The sequence below is a fragment of the Carassius gibelio genome, chromosome B21 (genome assembly GCF_023724105.1).
Source record: "Carassius gibelio isolate Cgi1373 ecotype wild population from Czech Republic chromosome B21, carGib1.2-hapl.c, whole genome shotgun sequence".
Lineage (NCBI taxonomy): Eukaryota > Metazoa > Chordata > Actinopteri > Cypriniformes > Cyprinidae > Carassius > Carassius gibelio.
In genome coordinates, this window is record NC_068416.1 from 11,379,434 (window position 1) to 11,396,217 (window position 16,784).

Below are 16,784 nucleotides of genomic sequence, written 5' to 3' on the forward strand. Positions count from 1 at the left end.
TACTTAGGTAAAAAAACTCCTGCCAAAAGAAGCTGGACAACAGATGAATGTGCGGCAGTAGAAAGGCACCTAAGGAAATTCATTGTGAGGAGCCAAGTTCCAGGGAAAAAGGACTGTCAGCGCTGCATTGATGCAGGAGCTCAAGCTTTAGGAAATCGAGACTGGAAGGCGGTAAAATATTTCATCAAAAACCGTATTTCTGCCATAAGAAGGAAAGTACAGTGAAATACAGGTAGCTCAACGTATTGGATGCCTTCCCACTAGCATTCACATCGGGACATGTTCTAAGTGTTTTCAACAGTTGAAATTTAGTTGTTTTCATTGTATTATCCTCTTAAAGGGTCAGTTGTCACCATTTACTCTTATTTGTCATTTCAAACCCATAAGAAATTAGTTCATCTTTGGAACACATAATATGTTTTAAATATTTCCTCCATTGTTTGCATTGCCGCTCTCTGTACATTACTTGAGGGGTTCCGATTGCATTAGGCAGTTTGTGAATGAATGTGATGACATCAAACACCTCAAGGCGCTAACCTCAACAAAACTAAGGGAAGGCATTGCTATCTGTTCATCCTAAACTTTCAAGCTTCAGAGCATTTATAACGTAGAAGTAATCCATGTGGTTTAATCCCAGTTTTGTGATGTGAATGCTCTCTCACTTAATCCACCCACTTAACATTATCCAACAATTGTACAATAACTGTGAACTGGACTTTGCATTGATGCAGCCACACTCAATTATACACATTTTCTGGTTAAAAGGGATTCTTTGCCTCGGAATCCCCTTTTCCTTGTTTGTTATATGTTGATCTGCTCTGTTTTTGTGCTAATGTTGATCTCACTTAATCAATCTATTATTCATATTATCCACCAATGCAGTAACTCTGAACTGGACTTTGCATCGCTGCAGCGCACACAATTATACACATTTTTCCTGGTTACCAATGATTCTTCACCTCATATGTGATTTTGTGTTATTACCAAATATATGTTCATTGAGGACAAACCATGTTTTAAAGTTGTTTTTTAATCCAGTGTTTAGTGTAAAATATTACTCACGATATTAGTGCTATAATTCCACAGGGTCTTAGTCTTTATTCATTAGATGAATAGGGAGTTTTCATGTGAAGTCCTCAGTTTAAAGGATTATATTATCTTTAGGTCGCAGTCAACATGACTGGCTAGGAACATGACTTCATTAGAAATAGAAGAATAATAACCATGGGACAAACAAGATCCCCTTCAGCAAAACTGCACCGTTCATTCAGTGACCAATACAATGCAGACAAAGTACAGTTGGCATCCTGCAGACTGAAGCAGTTCAGGCTGTGACCAATATTTGAGGGCTCATTGATTTAGAAGTCTCTGGAGTGGCTTTTTTTATGCCATGTTAATGGCTAAACTAATATAGACGTGTGCGGATTAATTTAGAGGATATACATTATAATCTAAAAAAGTTTATATGGTAATCAAGGGCAAATAATGGAAGTAGTTGATGTTTTACAGATAGTGACTTTGGTCCCTTCTAAGATATAAAGTTTAGAAATGTGTGCGTATCTGTGAAAGTGGACCCCACAACTCCTAAAAGTTAAATCCGGGCCCCACAAATGACTAAAAAACGCATGTGCAAACAATTTTGTTTGAATTTTGGTATATTGAAGTGATATTTCTTATTAGGAATTTTTTGTTATCTTGCTTGATTTTTTACAAGTCTGTAGAACCACTGGAAGTGGTGGACCCCACAATTGGGCAAAAAACGGTGGTCCCCCTTATGGTAGAAAAACAAGTGTGTGTGTGTGTGTGTGTGTGTGTTTAAAAGTGCAGAGAGCTGGTCAAACGGGACTGTGGAATGTCTGTTAACATTCCAAGGGGTTGTAACAACAATGAGTTTTACAGAATAATTAACTCAAATGATATATAGGGAATTTGAATAATTACTCAGGAATGATTAATTTATATCTCAGATGACAGTTACATTAAATTTGATTATGAAAAAATAGCTCAATTGCCTATACCAATAAATAATCACAGGGCACTGTAACTTACTCATTAATGTGTCAATATTCCATTCTTCATATCAATTATTGTGATATCTCTTACTGTAAATTACTGCAAATCAAACAGTGGTTTGTCCAGCAAACCACTGTTGACCTATCAATTTTCAATAAAGTTATCACGCCTTATAATTCAAGGAAAAATATTCTCTGGCCATGAAAACATTATCCTATCCTTATTATAAATGTAGTTTCTAAATTTAAAGCTTGTAGCTAAAGATCGGACATCTCAGTGACTCGTAATGTAAGTGGGGTGGAGTCCAAGCCAATCGTCAGTATATGGGTTTTTAATAAATCAACTAGTAATACATCAAACTACAAATCACACAGAGTAAATATGCGTACGACACTACAAACAGTAAGCTTTATACAAGACATAACGGAATCCAAAGAAAAGAGAGAGAGAGAGAGAGAGAGAGAAAATAAAATGAGATCACATAAGGAGCTCAGGTATGGAAATCATAGTCAGTAACTTTTGGAAGCCAACAACAATCAGATCATAGCAACAATTTAAAGCAGCATTTAAATCTCCATAGAGAAAGATACTTGCATGGCCCAGTGTGCGTGGCGTGAGATCGGCATCGCGCGTGTGAGCTTTGCGCGCTGTTCCTTTTGAAAACAGTGTGCGTGGTCCTGGAGGCCATGTGACGCGCGTGCACGCTGCGCTGGATCTTGGCGTGAGCGTGGAGCACGTGGTCCTTTGTTCTGTCCTCGCGCGGTATTTGAAAGGTTCAACAAACAATGTTCCAGAATTCGTCTTCCTTGTGTGGAGAGGCGAATAGTCGAATAAACTTAGTAAAGAAAAGAAAAGAAACAACAAAAACAAAAGCTTCCAAAGGAGCCATTAAAATGGCTTTTTCTCTCAGCCCCTGTGCTGAGGGGGGGGGGGGGGCTGCGCGGAAGCAACGTTGGTCGCACAGGAGAGCAGCGTGTCCGAGGACCAAGAACGAGAGGAAGAGAGGGCGGACCTTGTTCGGTCGATTCTTATAGCTTGAAATGGTTCACGCCCCTTTTCGAGGGAACATCCAATGAACGTCCGTGATCTGCAGCGGGAAAAAGTTCCTTTGTCTCTGTAGAAAACAACCCCCTGGTGATCTAGGGCTTCTCCGAATTCATCGGGGAGTTCTAGCAAGTTTGTAATTCCAGATTAAATACATTTTTCATTACTTTGCTCTAGATAAATGGGTCTGTCACAGCATGACGATTCGAAGAACACCAAACAGTACATATATATAACTGATAGAAACACGAAGGTACCTTTAAATGCAGAATTACACACATTAAAGATTAACACACACTGTTAAATTGCAGATAGTCCCAATTTATATGGGAAACATCTAATGTACCAAAAAGGAATACGTAATACATTTATAAAACATAAAAACAAAAAGGTAATGAATACATTCCATAGAATGCATTGGGGAAAAGAAACCAGTGATTTGGCTTCTCTCCTCTCCTGTTGTCTAGGGTGGTCGTAAAGTTTTACGACCTGCAAAGGTGGGGGTTACATACACATGACTATATGAGAAAGAGTTAGGCTGAGGAGAACATTTCCACTTATAAGTCAGCACTTTAACCATTTACCCAGGATTAACCCTTTTTATGCAATACACAAACATTAAAAATAAATATTAATAAGGACTTACAAAAGTAAGGAACTTTACGAAAGGTTTCCTTTGTCTCCAGTGTGTTTGAGGAATTTGGGGGGGTTTTCAGGTCTCCTTTGAAGCTCGCATGGGTATTGTAAAATAATTCAAGTCCAGCCAGGCTGGCGCCAGGCCAGGCACTTTTGGAGCACAAAGGGTTTCATGCCTGAATTTAACCCATGATCTGCATATCCGTTACACCTCCCCCTTTCGTCAGATGAAGTCCCTGTGTGGACATCATCGGACGGCAATCATCAGGATAGGCAGATGACAGGTGAATCGTGATGGTCATGATGGCAGGTGGTTCTTGAAGCTGAGGACTCCGCTTGATGAGGTTCGGTGTTGTCTTTGACTGGGCACCCCCTTTCCGGGGATTCCATCGGAGACCTCCAGCCACAGTTGTCGTGAGTTTGGCTGTAGAGGTTTGCATCTCATTGAGTATCCTGTATAGGATGAAGGTCACGCCACGAGTCAGGGCGGGACCAATGACAGTGGAGATGCACCGTGCAGTGTCGGCAGCAGTCCAGGCTAGGACCGCAGATGACTGGTTCAAAATGGGCTTTTGAGACAGTGCTTGGAGGGCTGTGTTGACAGGAGTAATGTCAATGTGTTGGGTGGTACCTTTCAGTACTTGGTCAAGCAGGTTGGCATGGGTGGCGGTGTCATGCTGGTCGTAGGTCAGTGTAGCGGAGCGCACAGGAGTGTTGACGAGCCATCTGTTACCCACAATCTCTGCTTGTGTCTCTGTGACTTGTGTACGAGTCTTGGCTTCGGCAGGGCAGCGCGTATCGCTGACCCAGGGTGGCAGCTCGCAGATTCCTTCAGAGTTGTGTCTGAGGAAGGGTTTGCTAAGGCAGAGATAATGAATGTCTTTGGACAAAGTACACATGTGCATGTTTGGGGCCAGGTACAGCTGTGTGTCGCTGTCGTGGTAGGCCACCACATTTGGAATGTGTGTCTTGGTGTGGGTGTTGCTTTTCCACATCCTGACACTGACAATGTCTTTAGGTCTGTAGACTTGGCTTGACTCACTGATGGGTTGGTTCAGGAGCACGTTCACTTCTCTCTGTTTGGGGTTGACGTGCCGTAAGAAGGCACTATCCAGAGCGTTGGCCAGGTGTATTTGTAGCAGGTCAGCTGGCATGGTGATGGCGTAAGACAGCACAGTTAACACAAGGCTTAAGGGTATCATGTATGGTGGGGTTTTACTCGTGGTTAGGCTGTCAGTGGAGGAGCTAACCTCCCACAGCATGTCTGTTGTTAATGCTGTAAACAGCTGAGTCTGGGTAAAGTTCTTCTGGAAGACAGTAAACAGTGGTTTCAAGGAGTTTACAGTCTGGTTCGCTGCATTGACACTGGACATAACAATGTTAAACATTCTGGCGGCAGCAACGGCTCTAAGCAAAGCTCCCGGGAACTGTTTGGAGCGGTGGTGGTGTCCACTTAACTCCATTTGTGTAACAGTCACTTTCTCATGTTGGCTGAACATGTGTTTGACATTGGCCTCAGTGTGAGCGAGGGAGTCCTCTCTCCATCGGAACCTTGTACAGCTGTATTCGGTTACAGTGCTGGGGTAGTGTGCCCTGTCATCGGTAGTCAGGAGTCTCAGCGGTTTTCTCGGTGGCAGCTGTCCTCTCTTTGGCTGACAGCACGGCACGGCAAACCACAGCAGCATCCTGGTACAGATAATAGGGAGAGAGAGAGAGAAAGGGGAGAAAGAAACAAACAAGGCCTGTCTTTGGTTGGACAGGACAGTCTCTTTGCTTTGTGGGCGGCGACTGGGTTTAGCTCGCTCTCGCCCATGTTTAGCCACATCTTGCTGCTGGCATGACGCTTGCGTCAGTGTTTTGTCAGTGGCTCTGGTGCTGCGTGGTGCAGCACATGCTGCGTCGTGGAAATATATTGGCATTATCCCCCTTTTGCTCCGTGGCATTACACGCCCTGGCATTGTGATGTCAGACGGTGCACCACCCACAATATTGTTCTGTGCACGCAGCATGTTTTGTGTATCATGCAGTGGTCTGGGGCTTTTGTTGTCAGTGACTGTAGACTGGTTGCCAGGGTGGATGGAGGGGTCTGAGAGGTGGTAAAACAAAGTCATTATGGAGGCTTCAGAAGCACGCATGTCCACTATGTAGGTCTGTGTAGACAACGGAGCCAGCGTAAGTGATTCTGAGGTAGGCAGTTTAGCTAGTAAAGTTCTTATGCTGTGTGTGATCACTTCAACTTTGAATGTGGGTGGGTGGGTTGGGAGTGACCACATAATTTTGTTTAGTGTGCCAGTTTTGGCAAGGGTGTCAGTGTGATCTTTAAAGTCCTTGTCTAGACTTGGTAGCTTCGAGTGTCCTTTCACCTTCTTCCAGTACACGATAGCATTGTGTGTTTTTGTGATGTTATCACATGGCTGGAACAGGTGTTGGTGTTTGACATGCTTGTTGTTTGCAAGTGTGAGTCCGAGTTCCACAAATTCAGGTTAGGGTTGGAAGAAACCCAGCGTGTGGTGTAAGGTTTGACCACATTGCAGGTTGAGCCGAACAGCGCCCCCTTTGGTGTAAGCTGGTACCACCGTACCCTGTTTGTTGACTAAGGTACAGAGGCTTGAGCTTGGGCCTGTCGTTAGGGCGTTGTACTCATGGCTGGCTGCTGGGGTTCCCGTGACCTCTGTGACCTGACCGTCTGGCTCTGTGGGAGTTCCCGCGACCTCTGCGACCTGACAGTCTGGCTCTAGCAACCTGTGTGGCTGGAGAGAAAAAAGGTTCTCGCACTTGAGCAAAGTCTTTTAGCTGTTTGAAGTTCAGAAAAGGGTCAAAGTGTTCTAGCAGGTCTTTGTCGATGAGCAATGTATGAGTGTTCATTGGTGGGACATACATGGGATGTATTAGACTCATCGGAACGATTGTCAGGTGAATGGAAACAACCTGTTCAAACTGGATGTCATCCTGTCTGTACACCTGTACATTCAGTTCATAAGTTTGAGGTGTAAGAGTTCGATCTTGTCTCTTAGCTTCAAATTGGAGTCTTTTGAAAAGGTGAGATGAGATCACTGTCAGGTTTAATCCTGTGTCGATCAGGTCTTCCCTGTTGACTCCTTTTCGGCCCACCCCCTTTTTGACAAGGCTGCCCAGGAATGTTGGCATCAGGGCAGGTGTGATGATCGGTGGGTGGTAAGGACCTGTTTTGTGTAGCTCGCTGCGAAGGCAGGTAGTCAAAACAGCATTTTCTGGTACCTTGTGTTTGTGGTACTTGGTGTGAGGACCTGTGCTGTCTCGTTCAGGGTGTGCAGCTGTTGACTGTGGAGCTTGGGTGTTGTTGTCACTTTGTGCTGTGACAGTTAGCTCTGTGGTCTTTAGATGACGGGCAGTGTTCTGGGTGCTTGGTTCATCTTCCTTGCTAGTTTTCATGTGAAGAAGATCTTTCAGCGCCCTCAGGATCTCTGCTGTCTCAGACGTGGCTGCACTGTGTTTTTCTGACGTGGGCTCAGGACTGAGCTTACCAGTGTCGAGTCGAGAGTGGTTCCACTGCCGGATGTTGGGGCTTTGTTTCCTGGATGGTAGGAATCGCTCGCTCTGGTGCGTTGGATGAGTACCATTATGATTGTGTTGCCCTCTGCTGGCTTGGAATGGTATTGACTCTCTGTAAATATGTCTGTGACTGTGGCGTTGTAGGGCACCATCTATGGTTAACTCCAAGCAGTGCTCAGAGACAGAGACTTTGGGGTTTTCCACAGTCTTTTCACAAATAGTCTTTTGCTTAGTTCCGTAACTCTTGTGTAGTCCTGTTACGTGGACACGCTGGGACTCTGAGATGAAAACTCCAACTGGCATGTAGGTTTAGGAGGAACAGTTTTTAAGTTGACATCCTGTTCCATACCTGGTTCGTTGCATGCTCCGACGTAGGCTTTTCGTAGCTGACTACAGAAAGTCTGTGGGTTTTCAAATCGGCCCTGTTTGAGGTCCATAGCAATAAGGACCCCAGTCTCTGGTTGACGATCCAGAAAGCAATGCACATCACGACTGGACGTGATTTTTAACAGGTACAATGTGTTCACATCTGTCACGTTAGCGACAGTTTGCAAATGAAAGTCAATGGCTTGTAAAGAAGCATGAACATCATGTCCTCCTGCAGGATCTGGATTGAATGTAGAGATGCTTCTGGCTGGCTTGTGAAGTTCTCTGTGAGCAGTGCAGGGTTTAGTGACATGCGTTCTCTGGAAGGGTTCTCTCCCCTCCGTTGTTGACAGATGTTCTTGTAAGCTGGCTGCTGATTTCTTGAGCCGTGAGCTTACACCCCCTTTTTCAGCTCTGGGTTCTTGGCTGAAAGGGTTGGAGTGGCTGGCCGGGAGAAACTTTGTGGTGTGCGTTTCTCCGATGCAGCCACTCTGTAATCTGTGAGATTGTCTCAGTTCTGTGTGAACAGTGTCAAGTTCATCTTGGAGCTTATCTCTCTGCTGAATAAGCTTGTTGAATTTAGCTCGGGCCGCTTGCAAGTGTGTTTTGCAGGCCCAGGTTTTATAGTCCCTTTCTTTCAGTTCAGTCTCTGCTCCTTTTAGGAGAGCGTCACCTTGCTGGAGTTTTTTGTTGAGTTCTTTTCTGGCTTCTCTCTCCAGCTGTTCTTTTTGATCTGTGTCGAGGCGAAGATCTTGCAGGGCATTGTGAAGTCTTTCAACTCCTTTCTGTAGCTCTGGATCTGTGTCGTTCTGGGTCTCGAGGAGGAGCTGATCAAGATGACTCTGGGTTGGGGCCTGGTCCTTCCAGGCCTTCTCCGCGATGTTGCTCCGTTCACTGAGCCGTGCCTGGGCGCCGAGAATGTGAACTAGGCTTCCGAAGATCCTGGCGAGTTCTCTGTAGTAGTCGCTTTGGTTTGGATCGCGTGCCATCAGTTCATCTAGCTCGGTGTCTAGTTGCTCTGGGTGCTGCAGGTTACTGGCGTCCTTGGGCAGGAAGGGGGTCGTCACTGCTTTCAACCATGTCGAGAGGTGGCCCCCGTGGAGCACTGGACTGGATGCCTGGAACATCCTGATTCTCTGTCGGTGAGAGAAGCACAGCACACACACACACACACACACACACAAAAGACCAATGCAAGTTCGTTCTACGTTTAACGAGCTATATTCATACGGGCTGTGCCGTTTATGAGAATTTTGGGGCTAACTGATGCAAACAGTCAGACAGTTAAGTAGCCAATCAACTTGGGTCAACGAAGGACCTGAAATGGAGATTTGACAGGCAGTAGCCTAGCGGGTCGTGTGATGACACCGGCTGCTGGTTGTTCTATTATTTAGAGTACTGCTTCTCTGTCTTAACCTGCTGAGCAGAAAACTTAATTCAAATTAAAAATTCAAAACTGGTTTAAATCAAAATTAAAAATAAGCATGTAAGAATTAAAAGGAAAATCTGAATAATATCCTATAATAACCCATGATAGCTTGTAAGTTATCATTAATAATTATGAAATTAATCAAACAGGGTGAGATTAATCAAAAAGGGTAAAAGTGGACATGCAATTCAAAACAGAATGGAAAAGACAGAGGTCTGTTAGTCGATTTAACAGGAGACTGCCACTAGATGGCTTACCTTCTAAGTTGGTCAATCAGTGGTTGACCTGAAACATCTAGATTTCCACTATTAAACAATTACATTTTAATTCAAATCATGTTTGAACCAAACTCAAAGTAAATGTAAACAGTCAAAGGCAGGGAACATTTTTTTGTTTCCCTGTAATAATATTCGCACGAGCAAAGCTGTAAATGCAAATATTTATCGAGAATTTAGACATCTAATTCAAATACATCAAGGGGAAAGATTAGCAATTAGAGCGCATTATCTGAAACGGCCACGGGATGGCAACTTTGCACTCATGCAAGCTGGAATCAGAAAGCAGGGCGTAACCTGAAATTTCTAACCCACACGTTCCCTCTGGTGTTTAGATAGCGGAATTACAATTTCAATAAGACTTAGAAATTATCTGATCGTTTGTCAGGCTGATTTTCTGCATCAAAAATCACAAGTAACAAACAAAAAGTTTTGATTCTGTGGTGCTATATTGAACATAGGGTGAAGGAAGGACCCGTTCACTTCCACAACACAAATGTTAAGAACAAAAACAGGAATTTTCCATCTGTTGACTCCAATAAACATTTATCAAAATAGCACTTATGATTTAAATGTTTTAAGTTTAAAAATCGGGTAGCTAAGCCAATTTTAGACCAGGAGATTTTACCATTTTATTTTTTGAATATCACTGTGGTTCACCACAAATTCAATAACGGTATTTAATAAGCAAGGCCTTTTTAACTGAATCAGAGGAACATTGCTCAGGTTCAGATTTACATGTTGCAACTAATAAAAGATTTCATCTTTTAATTATTCATATTAAAAATGTTCTCACTGTAAAAAGATCTTGATCTTTCTTAACAGGATACTTTTTAACATTATACTGCAGTTTACTTTCATTAAAAATAACAGTGACTATACTGTTAAGTTTCTACAAATACTTAACGTGCTGACTGATTAGCTTTTTTCTCAGTCAGTTTGGAGTGAGTTCGCGTCTTGCAACTTATCTCACAAGTAACATAATTTCATAGCGCACGTGCAGAAATTATTAAAAACCATATACACAGATTGATTGCTCACAAAACGAAGTTTGAAATGCCCGCGTTTCCTCCACCAAAATGTAACAACAATGAGTTTTACAGAATAATTAACTAGGGCTGTAGCACTAAAGATCCCTTGCAGTAGCTCTGCTAATAGATTCATTTAAAAAATGGCTATCCTTGAACAACTATGATCATCTGTTTCTCCATCTTAGCTTTCAGTATTGTTCCCGGGAAAGGATGTGCATGACCAGTGAGTGGTGCACTTACTGCGACCTGAAAAGTTTAGATGTTTCTAATTTAATTTTCTACCTGTTAGATTGTGTTTTACCTACACCTAGATAGCCTTTTTTTTTATCAATAAACGCGTATTAATGTATAGCCTTATGCAACAATTAGTACATATGTAAATTTTAAAAACTTTATATATGACATTACATATTTACATTTTCATGTAACAGCCAGTATTTGTATCTGTAACAATAACAATTTTTTTCCTATCTGCATTCGGATACAACATCGTACAGTTACTTGATAAGACTGTTATGACTTTTTATATATTTTTTCGTAGTTATCACTGAACAAGTATGTCGTGTTAAACTGAAATAATTATTAATTTCATGACATGTCATGACAAACGTTTAGTGATCATTTGAACACGACTGAATCCATTCAATGCACACATTCTCATTACGCAGAACACTTTGAGCGAGTCTTAATGTTAATGAACTTCACTAAACAGATGTGTGTGTTCCGCGCAAACCAGCAAAAGGTAAATATGCAAACATGTAGGACAAGTAGACAATGTATCCGTATCGAAGCTGATTATTAGCCTACTCTTGAGAGAGAACTGGTTTGGTTTTTGAGAGACTGAGACGCGCGGCGAGGCTGTTTGATTGGTGAGCGCGCTGTGCTTATTCCATTCATTCGTAACATGGTAGCCTAAGCTTTCAATATTTGCCTTTTAAATATATACAAATAATATAACGTGTAGCTATGATGTATTATTATAGGTAAAATTACTCTTGCAACGCTCTGATTTCTGAGAGATAAACAGAGAGGCGACAACAATGCGGTGTTTGATTTGCTCTCTTTTCACTCATAAAGTTTACATTCATTCACTTCTGGCGCTGATCCCCTGGCTCATCTATTATCTAGCAAACACCAGACTCTGTCAGCTTTAGCCGAGTATTCAGGCAGAATTATTCCTTGAGCGTTATTCGTTTTTTAAGCCATTATCCGTGCCATATTCGGCTTCAGGCACAACCCTAATTATTACATTACATATTTTATTTTTACATGCAACATAGATAAGGTCATATAGTAACAGCTCCACGCAATATTGTAATTCTAAAAATCACGTGGTACTTGCAAACACTTTGTATTCATTATGGTTAATGCATGCTGGAGTAGTCGATTGTTTCCGACAGTGCTGACTAGTCTATGCAAGCACTAGTATAGTATGACAAAAATTTCGCTGTATTTATGTGCGCATGTCCAGTAGAGCCAAACGTATCCATTCTATTCTTGCTGCGTGCATTTGTCATATCCCAAGCTTTGCGTGTGTCTGTGCACTGTGCCAAGGCATCTGTCATATACATTTTTGACCACAGATATAATGTCAACAAAAAATAAAGTACATAAAAATTATTTGACCTTACAGTTCCAAACTTTGTTCTTTTATCCAAGTTTAGCTCCCAGGGTTGGACTGGGGGTAAAACCAGTACTCATTAGCAAGGCCCCAAAGGAAGAGAGGGCCCTTGAAAAGTATGAATCTGAAATATATATTTTTTACCTGGATATTTTCATGGGTGGGGGCCATGGGGGCCCATCAGGACTGCCTATGCATAGGGCCCAGGATCTTGTTTAACGCCCCTGTTAGCTTTAACCCTAATTATACACACTTGAACCTAATCAAGCTCTTACTAGACACACTAATCTTCCAGGTGTTTTAAGGCCAGTTGGAGCTAAACTTTTCAGGACATTGGCCATCCAGGATGTAGTTTGGAGACCCCTGTCCTACAGAGTTGTTACTTTGCACATGCTTTTTGATCATTACAAATAATAATGTAAAATTATTTTCTTAGAATAGGAGATATGCTTTCTCTCGCATCACAAACATTATCAGTAGTTAAGTATGTGGTCTTGAAGAGGACCCTTTTTGTCACGGTAGGAAATCCATTGTTTCCTCCGTGTCATGTTTTGTGTTTGTATTTGTACTCTCGTAGTCTCCATGTGCTCGTTTGGTTAATTGTTGTCACCTGTATGTTGATTGTCTCGCTCCAGCTGATCCTCATCTCCACTCAGCTATAAATACTCACCCATCTCTCTGTCTGTTGTTGTTGAGCCTGGAGAGCGAGCTCGGACACCTTCGTCACCATTGCTTGGAAAGCTCGACCCATCTCATCTATCGCCTTGTCTTGGCAATCCATACGACCAACGGCTCTCTGCAGAAACTCCTCCAGATGAGATGGGGAGCGATCGCCTGCTGCTTCCATGATGTTCAGATCCTACTGTCTCAGCTCGTAAGAGAGGAGGAAGCAAATGCAGGCAATCATAAATGGTTTATTGAAAACTAGTCCAGAATGTAGGCAATGGTGATAGAAGGTCTACGGTGGCGTGAGAAGTGCTGGATGGTGAAGTCGGTGGTGAAGGTGAAGACGGTCAATGGATGAAACCAGGAACAGACCGGAACACTCACACGAAGACGACAACATGAACATAATCCAGAACACGAACACGGGAGACGGTAATCCAACTGTATGGCTGAAACATGAATGAGGATCTGACAACAGACAGAGAGATGGGTGAGTATTTATAGCTGAGTGGAGATGAGGATCAGCTGGAGCGAGACAATCAACATACAGGTGACAACAATTAACCAAACGAGCACATGGAGACTACGAGAGTACAAATACAAACACAAAACATGACACGGAGGAAACAATGGATTTCCTACCGTGACACTTTTTTCTTTCATTTGGACTCGGTCTTGGACTTGGACTCGAAACTTTTGGACTTGGACTTGACTTGGACTCAAACCTCTTTGGACTCGGTCTTGACTCGGTCTCGACTAGTCCTGGACTTGGACTTGACTTGGACTTGACTACAGCTCTATAATTAACTCAAATGATATATAGGGAATTTGAATAATTAATCAGGAATATGATTAATTTATATCTCAGATGACAGTTACATTAAATTTGATTATGAAAAATAGCTCAATTGCCTATACCAATAAATAATCTCAGGGCACTGTAACTTACTCATTAATGTGTCAATATTCCATTCTTCATATCAATTATTGTGATAACTCTTACTGTAAATTACTGCAAATCAAACAGTGGTTTTTCCAGCAAACCACTGTTGACCTATCAATTTTCAATAAAGTTATCACGCCTTATAATTCAAGGAAAAATATTCTCTGGCCATGAAAACATTATCCTATCCTTATGATAAATTTAGGTTCTAAATGTAAAGCTTGTAGCTAAAGATCAGACATCTCAGTGACTCGTAATGTAAGTGGGGTGGAGTCCAAGCCAATCGTCAGTATATGGGCTATGGCCGCGCGGAAGCAACGTTGGTCGCACAGGAGAGCAGCGTGTCCGAGGACCAAGAACGAGAAGAGAGGAAGTGAGGGCGGACCTTGTTCGGTCGATTCTTATAGCTTGAAATGGTTCACGCCCCTTTTCGAGGGAACATCCAATGAACGTCCGCGATCTGCAGCGGGAAAAAGTTCCTTTGTCTCTGTAGAAAACAACCCCCTGGTGATCTAGGGCTTCTCCGAATTCATCGGGGAGTTCTAGCAAGTTTGTAATTCCAGATTAAATACATTTTTCATTACTTTGCTCTAGATAAATGGGTCTGTCACAGCATGACGATTCGAAGAACACCAAACAGTACATATATATATATATATATATATATATATATATAACTGATAGAAACACGAAGGTACCTTTAAATGTAGAATTACACACATTAAAGATTAACACACACTGCTAAATTGCAGATAGTCCCAATTTATATGGGAAACATCTAATGTACCAGAAGGAATACGTAATACATTTATAAAACATAAAAACAAAAAGGTAATGAATACATTCCATAGAATGCATTGGGGAAAAGAAACCAGTGATTTGGCTTCTCTCCTCTCCTGTTGTCTAGGGTGGTCGTAAAGTTTTACGACCTGCAAAGGTGGGGGTTACATACACATGACTATTTGAGAAAGAGTTAGGCTGAGTAGAACATTTCCACTTATAAGTCAGCACTTTAACCATTTACCCAGGATTAACCATTTTGATGCAATACACAAACATTAAAAATACATATTAATAAGGACTTACAAAAGTAAGGAACTTTACGAAAGGTTTCCTTTGTCTCCAGTGTGTTTGAGGAATTGGGGGGGGGGGGGTGTTCAGGTCTCCTTTGAAGGCACTTTTGGTGCACAAAGGGTTTCATGCCTGAATTTAACCCATGATCTGCATATCCGTTACAGGGTCATAAACAATTTAAATCCAGAGTTTGGTTTATATGCATGAATTCAAAAGCTAAAAGCTTTGGGTTTTAGCCAAGGAAGGTGTTTTAGATTCAACGAACCATGATTCATTAACCAATGAATGCATGAATGAATGAACTGCGCATACATTACAACACGTATAGCCAATTCTTTTTCTCAGCTCTACATAAATAAATTTTGAGATTCTTACTTAGCCTAATGAGTAATTAAAATCCAACAAATAATTCACATTTCTCCCAATCAGATACAAAACCGGAATTTAATCACAAGTTATTTGCATAGCCTAAATCATTTTGACAAGTTATAAGAAATGGATATGGATATTATGGACACAAACTGAACTTGGTTAATACCACATATTTGGTTTAGAGCCTATGGTAAAAGTATGTATTATTTAAAATAATACTAATAATAATGAAACTTTAAACAGCACATTCTATATTTGAGTGTGACTGAAACAAGCAGTTTTCCCTCATGCAAATTCTCGTGTTATAACTTTCAAGACTTCAAAACATTCAAGTTTAGAACTGACCAACCTCTAAAAACTAATTTATAGCTGTCTTTGTAAAGAAATATGCAGCCTTGGAGTCGTTGTGGTGACGCTGTAAAATGTTTCCAGTGTGAATACTCTGGTGCATCTGCAGCTGCAGTGCACTGTAGTTACACTCACACACTGCTCAGGCGCTCCTCACACACAGCTCACACTTGCTGTGTGTAACAGGTGTTAGGCTTTCTTATGGACAGGTACCTCATTTGTGGTGATGATGCAATGCCTGACTGCACTCAGGACTACAGACTAACATTTGAGAGCATTGTTCTACAGATGGTGGCGCTGAGGGATGATGTGTGGGGGTATTCAAAATAAAGATAATTAAGGCCATTTAATCATAAAATTACTATTGTTTTGCATTAATAAGTGGAGTTACTCATAATATTTAAATGTACATTTCTTCAGCTAAAGGGGAAATATGAATAATCAATCATATCTAGTTATGAGTAATTATAAATATTTAGACCGCTGAAAGTATTTACTTGACCTCTCAGTGTCAACTGTCTGTCAATTCTAAGAATGTTAATTTCCTGGTTAAGGAAAATAACTTTTACTGTACAGTACTACTCAGAGCATGTAGCAAAAATCTGCATGATTAGGGACTTCAGTTATGAGCAAACAATGCACAACCTCAAGTGCTTAGGTTGGTCTCTGCTGAAGTGAATTGATAAGACCAGTTCAAATCAGAGGATCTTGATGAATGAATAGTCAAGGCCAAAGCCTGGCTTAAGCTAAGCATGGATTTTAAGGTCCTTAGCTCATTATCTTTTCCTGGAATTCCTGAATCTAGAAAAACAGCCTGATCTGGTGATCAGGGATCTATATGGGGGGTGATGTCCCACCCTCAGGATTTGAATGAGCTAGTGAGGAATGGTACCTTTTAGAGGGAAGTTTTACAACTCTTTGTCTCTAGTCTGCATATGAAATTAGATTGGGGGTTCAACAGAAGAATATTTAAGATTCTTATTAAATTAATGTGTTGCATAGGCATCAACATATAATATACACACTAATTTAGATCATGAAAATAAAAACTCATAGATACAAAACATCATATAGATGAGGTTATATTAATTAGTGATCCATCATAAGCATGTATAAAACATATAAAATACACAAAGGCAAGGCAAGTTTTTTATATAGCAAATTTCGTACGCAATGGTAATTCAAAGTGCTTTACATAAAAGAAAGTAAAAATCATGAAGAAAAATAATTAAAAAAATTAAACAAGCAATTTAAAAACTTTGAAAATGATATTTAAAAATACTTAATTTAAAACATTAAAAAATATAAATTGATTTGACAAAATACAGTGAATATGTAAAATACAGTGCGATCAGTTTGGTCATCTCACAGTGCTTATTCAATAAATGCACAGCTAAACAGATGAGTTTTGAGTCTAGATATAAATGTGATTCTT

At 41.2% G+C, this 16,784-nt stretch overlaps 1 pseudogene; it reads left to right on the plus strand.

Moving 5' to 3' along the window:
• LOC127985577 (uncharacterized) overlaps window positions 1-16,784 on the plus strand; it is a 54,164-nt pseudogene that overhangs the window by 18,739 nt on the left and 18,641 nt on the right.